This window comes from Durio zibethinus, chromosome 3, assembly GCF_047325235.1.
Source record: "Durio zibethinus cultivar Kanyao isolate XHJ-2024 chromosome 3, ASM4732523v1, whole genome shotgun sequence".
NCBI classification, from domain to species: Eukaryota; Viridiplantae; Streptophyta; class Magnoliopsida; order Malvales; family Malvaceae; genus Durio; species Durio zibethinus.
In genome coordinates this window covers 28571508-28578657 of record NC_143164.1, presented here as the reverse complement: position 1 = coordinate 28578657, position 7150 = coordinate 28571508, and the positions used below count along the sequence as shown (strand labels likewise).

The following is a 7150-nucleotide window of genomic DNA, read 5'->3' as shown; positions in this document are numbered from 1 at the left end:
TTCTCCTGCATCAGCCTTAACAACGTCTAATCTCGACTTGCAAGGTTGGATCCCTAGCATAACTTTTCAAAAGTCCATAAAGATTGAGGTTAGATTAGCGAATATACGAACTAGAAAAGTTCAAGCAAGCACCCATTAGTCTGATACTCAAACTGCTTGGTAAGGGGATAGAATGTTAGGTGTATTCTTTGGTCAAAGGGGCATATAGGTCATTTCCCTCATTAGAGCTTGTCAGCAGATAGCTAAGAGCATTTTTTACTTTTGGGCTGACTTGACAAGTGAAGCTAACTTGACATGTACAATGCCACATTAGCTTGGTTACATCACCTTCTTACCCTACAAACCCTTCACCTTTCGTACATCTAATGCTATCATCCATTCTTATTCTACTCTTACATTGTCATTTTTCTCTCCTTTTGACCTCCCTCATATTGATTTTTGACTTAAGCGTCGGAGTGCAAATGCAAGAAACACTCCTTGTTTTTGCCTTAATCGTTCTTTCTCTTTTCTTGTAATTTTAGGGTTTTGACCCTCAGCTGGAAGCTCAATACAAACACTTACTATTTATAGGATTTGAGTCACTATCCCTAGTAAGATTCATACTATTTCTAAGCATACTAACTTAGCAATTAAAATTTTTTCCTCATAGAATTCTTCTCTTACAAGTTTTTTCCTCCATCAAGCAATATCTAGCGAATATCAAGAAAATCTCAAATAAAATTATTTATAGGATATAAGTCATTATTCCCAACAAATACTTATGTTTGCATCATGACATATCTATCCCCTTTTAGTCTTATTTCTTTATCTTTTCCACTTCTATCTTTATCTTTTCTTGTTTTTCTTATTTTCAGGGTGTGGTTTGTGACGTAGTGCAAAAATTCCATGAGAGTTCGGTGAACCCCTTTTCTGAGAGGTTTACGTGGGCTGACAGGGAGATGTGAAGTGTTTGAAACTCGTTCTGCTTCTTAATTCCCACTATGGGCAGATCAGTTCAGTCCACTAAAACAATTGAGCCTTTTAGTTTAATACTAGGTGTTATGTTTTGAAGGAAAGGACGATAGAATTCTAATTCTTTGCACCACAAGTAATTGCTTTCAATATAGCATATATATACCACTGTTCGTATTATTTGTATCACTATAGTTTCTGGCTAGGATCAATACTGTATCCTTCAAAACCAAAGACAAGCTTTGCCATGAGTACAAACTATCTTAGGTTTTCTCTCAATAAAACATGTGTAAAACAATTTCCACATTATCCCAACAAAAGTGGTGTGTTTATTACCCTGATCTATTGTCATTGAGGTGTTGCATAAAATTGTTTCCATTAAGGGAATCTTTAAGATTAATGACATTCAAATTATTGATGCAGATTCTATCTGCAAAGATATAAAAATTTTGTATAAAAGATATAGAATTAATCAGAATAGAGTTATTTGAAAATTTAGTGCCACTTTAGAATTCAACCGGCAAACATGAAACAACTTCATAATCTTCATTTCATAAAATCATGAGAAGAAACATTACTCAATTTAATTTCAAACAAAATAGTAAAGTAGGAAAAACCTTCACCTAGGATAATTCAAGTGCTACTAATAATAAGTACTGAGCGGAAAGTAACCAAAATCCTAATTAATTTGTAAAACAAATCAAGCATGTCACGGTGTCTGAGGTTCACTGGAATAAAAGTGTGCTGGCGGCATTGGGGATTGGGGAACATACTGAGGAGGCGACAATGGATATATATTGATGGTAGTATTGATAGCTAGCTAGCCAATATCATCAAAATGATGGTGATTATCTCTACTTTCTGAAGGTTGATTGATTCCAGTGTCAATCCTATACAATTGAGCATGTTTCTCAGATTTCGCTAGCAGCTTAAGAGTATTGTCAGGGTCTATATATGTTACCAGAAACACGAGCCAAACCATTTGCATCAATGGAGAAGTGGCACCTGAAATAAGAAAATTAACAAAAAAAAAAAAAAAGACAAGATCTGATATTACTGTGAATCAAGATGATCTGGAGTCCATTGAAATTAGTTGGGTAAAAATGAAAGGAACAAAGGGAGGTTTTCTTGACCAAATGTTGTGAATGAAGATGATGTGGAGTCCATTGAAATTTTTCTCAGAGGTAGACCAACTTGCAAATATTGAGGATCTTATTTGCTATACAATTATTGGGGGCAAAAGTTTCTATGCTTCGATACAAAGACTTGATAAATAAGTCTTCAACATGGAGTTGTTTTCGAGGATTTTAAGAAAAAAGCTAAAATCATCGCTCTAACAAAATTACAGCATTAGATCCTAAGTGAACAAACAGTTTCTTTTCATTCAAAATACAATTTGTTTAAGCAACTACATACATAAGGGTTGCCTTAACATACAAATGTAACAAAAATTAATATCCATAAACCCCAATACAAGGAAGAATACATTCTAGAAACATTAGCCAACTCCCAAGATTGTTAGGTTTTAGTCTTTACTTTTCTGAGTATAATTACAAGACCCTGAAAGGAGAAATGCAAACGAACTCTCCGAATCATCAAATGGTGGTCGAGGGAACTCATGTAACCCACCAAAATTACATGTATCAAAGTTCAATGGTGAGAAATAATCTGCAGGATCATCAATGCTCCCTTTAACATCCAGACTACTTTGTACCCCACTTTCACAATTAACATTAGAGGAAAAGTTGAGATTCATGCCTCCAACTTTATTTGTGGCTTGATTGCCAAGTCCTTTATCAGCTAGCACGGCAGATCCTTTAGTTTCATCCAAGGGTATTGCTGGAGTGTGACCCTGAAAAAGTGCAATATGCCCAAACAGCTTATCTTTCCTTGAAAACGTGGTGCCACAAGAGCAAAGCCATTTATCTTTACCACAATGCTTCTCATGAGTTTTGAGATCAGCAATTACTGAGAATTTCTTGGTATTGCATCTGCTGCAAATGTAGCTCTTGTCACAGTGGGTTCTCTTGTAATGGTTTTTGACACATAAAATAGTTTTCAGAGGCAGAAACATTTTGTGATCCTTGTTCCGTTTGCAACCAACATAAGGGCAGGAATACCTCTTAATAACAGTTGGTTCAGAGCAGGACTCTTTATTGGGTTTTGCCAGTGCTGCTGGTGTTTTGTACTCATCTCCATGACCTCTCATGTGCATTCGTAAATTTGCATCTCTCTTGAATCCTTTTCCACATATAGTGCAAAAGTGGGTGTGGGGTGCAAGGATTTCTTCCTTTGCTAACTGCAGTATCTCATAGGTGCCAAGTAAAAGGCTTTCTCCTTCCTCAACATCTTCCTCATCTTTCAATTCATGTTCCTCAATTATATGATTCTGCTCATTTCCAGTGTTACTACTAATATCAACAGAGTTTGGCGGCTCAGAGAATTTGCTTCTACCAGCATTTTGTGGCTGAACCCCACCATTCAGCCCAGGCCCAGAAGGGAAGACAACTCCACCAAACTGCCCAAATTGTCCAACAGATGGAGTAGCTGCAGAAAGTGTATGCTTAACAAATGGGAGAAGACTGCCAGCAGTGGATATCAACTGAACTATAATTGAAGTAAGATCAGCAGTAATTAGCTGTTGTTGCTGAGCTACAAATTCATCCGGTCGCCCCAACACTTGGCCCCTCTGGCCAACAATTAAATGCACCAAATCCTGAAGCTGATGGATCTTTTGCTCAAGGAATGAGAGATCGTTTAGCATTAAACTTGGATCCCAATCTTGGACTTTACTGGCTTGAAGTGATTCATTAACGGGGCCATCTTGGACAGGGTCTTTGATTTGGTTATTGGGGTTACACAGCAGTGAAGGTTTTTTTTGAGAAATTTGGTTGAATGCCTGGAAAGGAGGTTCAATCCTGGTGCTGTAATCTAAAATGGATGGATCCTCCGACCTCTGCTGATGTTGGGTATTGGAATTAGTAAATAACGGGTGTTCAGGAATTTTCTTTTGTAGTTCACCAGATAACCTCTCTGTAAGATCCATTTTCAGGCCTTCTTAGATATCAAGATCCAAATACTAGCCAAAACGGGAAAACATCAAGGGATTAGAAATGTTCATCAAAATTCCAGCAAATTTCAATATAGAAATGAAAAAGTAAGTACTGGTCGAAAAATGGACAGAAAAGCTGAGGCATCAAATCATAAGAGGAGATTTGAATTTTTTTCTAATAAGTTAGAAGAATGATTATACCCCAAATCCAAAATTTCCTTAACAATCAACTATAAGTAAATATTCTATTATTTTGACCACAACAATAATGAATTTTGCAGCATAATCATGCAAGGAAACATGAATCAAACTTCACAGCCAAGTTTACTCATGAAATCAAGCAACCCCCTTTCTTTTCAACCATCGAAGTAATAAAAGCTGCCTTTTTCTTTTCCTACCCAAAGTCATAAAAGAAACACATTGACTCATAGAATTGCAGAAAATTAAAAACTGGTTCTCTCAATTGAAAGGCAGATCACCTCAATCCTCCCATAAATCTTCCTTAGATTGAACTAAAATCCCAGAACCCATTTTAAAGTTACAACAAAAGCTTAACCCTTACAAACATGTATCAAACAAAAGCCCCACATTTCTTATTAGCAAACCCCATTTCAAAGAAACTTTCGACATAAACCCAATATCTCTTTCTTTTCTCAATCAAATTAGTAACTTAAACACCCAAAATATCGATTGGGCAAAAAAAAAAAACCCAAATATCATATCAAAATCAAATACTAGCAGAACCAGTTGAAGCAAGTGAATTTGAAAAGATCTCACCATTCTGCTAAATACCCAAATACAATAATCTAATCTTTCAATAAAAATGCTTAAAAATTAAAACTTTAAATAATAATAATAAAATTAAAGGAGACGTACCAGATACAAGAATGCTTAGATTGAAAAACATAGAGGGAAAAGGAAGGAGAAATGGAAACGACACTGGAGGGTCGACCCAGTCAATTTATTAGCTAAATGCTCAGCACAGGCAGAAAGAAGATGGTTAATGTGTTGCTTTGTGGGACCATCAACAAGTCAACCCCATCAATCAAAACCGTTTATTTCATTTTCTCTTTTTCGTCATTTTTCCTGTGAAATCCCTGACCATCAAAATCCATAAAGATTGATGAGTAAATTGATCAGAGCCGTTTTAAGTAAATCTCAATCCCATCATTACTTCGTTAGAATAAATTTTTTTGTTCGGTGAACGGTGGCGGTAGAGGCTAAAAGGATGCAAAAGATTCTAGTGTGAAACGGAGAAGGAATGGGACCCACACAACTAAGATGATTCAGATTCTCTATGTATTAATGATGATCAACAATTGATCAACCATTCGACTTCGTTTTTAAGTGTTTTTAACCCTCTTTTTCTTCTTTTGTAATTAGTCCTATAATTTTTTATGATTAAAAGGAGTTTTATTTGGGGAAAGTATAGTGGAGGGAAAGCTAATAGGAACCTACGCCACCGCCCGCCAGGTTCCGGGAGTTTTCGTTTTTTCTTCCTCCTACGTATTGCTTCCATGAAAGGTGGTCAGCATGCTACGGGCTTACTAGACAGCCTTTAATATTTTATTAATTATCTTTACATCATTTTAATCACTTTAAAATTTATTCCTTAAGAAATGCTCCAAATATTTTCGTTCTAATGTTAACAAATGTCTGTTTTCGCTGATTATAAGATGATATTATATATATATTTAAAAAAAAGTGATATTTATATAAAAATAGTTAAGAATTAATGTATTATTTTTTGTAAAAATGTTGGTGAAAATTATGCACTAAATAATTTTTTTTTCTTAAAATTAGAAACAGAGAAGAAAGAAGGGATGCGCTTATTATGGAGGGGCATTCAACGAGTTTAATGATTTTATAGGGTAGGGAGAGGGGTTCTTTTTAACGTGGAACAGTGCTTTGTGGTTGGTGCGGCCTGTGCGTTGAAGATTAATTTCATATTCTACGTTGTTGCATGTTTTCATGGGGTTTTTGGTGGTGTTCTGTTTTTTACTGTTGGGGGCTGGTATGGTTGATCCATAATTCAGTTAAGGACTTTATTCTACAATGTGAAGGTGCTCGCTATTTGGGGGGGGGGGGGGGGGGGGGGGGGGGGGGGGTGGTTGGGTTCATGGAGAAAAGATGAATGGTTGTATGTGGGGCAACCTTTTGGTCATTATGAATGGCTTGAAACGTATGTATTCGAAGGGAAAGAGTGGGAGCGTGTTAAGATGTTATTCCTGATAAAATTGAGGGCTATGATATGGGCGAAAGCTACAAAGGCTAATCATACTTGGATGTATATGGGTAGTGAAATGATCCTTGGAATATTAGTACTGGTTTTTTGGTATCTGTTAGGGGCATAATAGTCTTTCTCTCTCTCAAAGTTTTCAATAGATAATAAAGAGTATTTTGATTATTTGTGCTGACTTAATATGTCAGGTTGATCTGATATGATCAATGACATTTCAGTTCGATTCTGTCTTAATTATATTTTTTTTGTCTCCATCAACTTACCTATAAATATGAAACTCAAGTATCATTAAACCAAGTTCATCTAACCCATTTATCCCTCTCATTTTTACTCTCTCATTTCTTTTTCGACCTGATCCTTACTCGCTTATGTGTCGGAGTGTAAATATAGAGAATATACCTTGCCTTTACCTTTAACCATCCTTTCTTTCTACTTTGATAGAAATACCATTAGGTTGGAGCTTGGCACCAACATTTGGCGTGTCAGGAGAGGGTCAAATTTCATATTAACCGAGCACAAAACAATGCCACCAAGGAAAAGAACCTAAAAGGAAAAAGAGGTAGCCTTCTCGGTTAGAACAGAAACTCACATAAGCCAGCACTTTGTCCATCCAGCTTAACCACATGTGGGTCCAACCATAGAGCAATTTCAAGCCCTAACCAAACAAATATAAGCCCTCAAACAGATGCTGCAAACCATAACCCCACTGTAAATCTCCAAAGTGCCAGACTTAGTCACATCGGGTAGAGAAGCTATTGTCGGGCAGTTGAGCTATGGAAAAGTGAAAGCCTCATCGACCTCTAAAGAAAAAGAACACACTAATCCAACTCATCATTGCCCCAACTACAATTCTACACACGTTACAACCCAAAAGTCCAAACAAACAGACCATGAACTTCCACCAA

General features: G+C 36.4%; 1 pseudogene across 1 annotated transcript; it reads right to left on the bottom strand.

Moving 5' to 3' along the window:
* Positions 1–2313: 2313 nt before the first annotated feature.
* Positions 2314–5406, bottom strand: LOC111283890 (protein SENSITIVE TO PROTON RHIZOTOXICITY 1 pseudogene; annotated as a pseudogene). Its single transcript, XR_016340953.1, has 2 exons — positions 4880–5406; positions 2314–4030 (listed from the first exon to the last, which is right to left on the bottom strand). The product of XR_016340953.1 is annotated as a protein SENSITIVE TO PROTON RHIZOTOXICITY 1 pseudogene (transcript).
* Positions 5407–7150: the final 1744 nt, after the last annotated feature.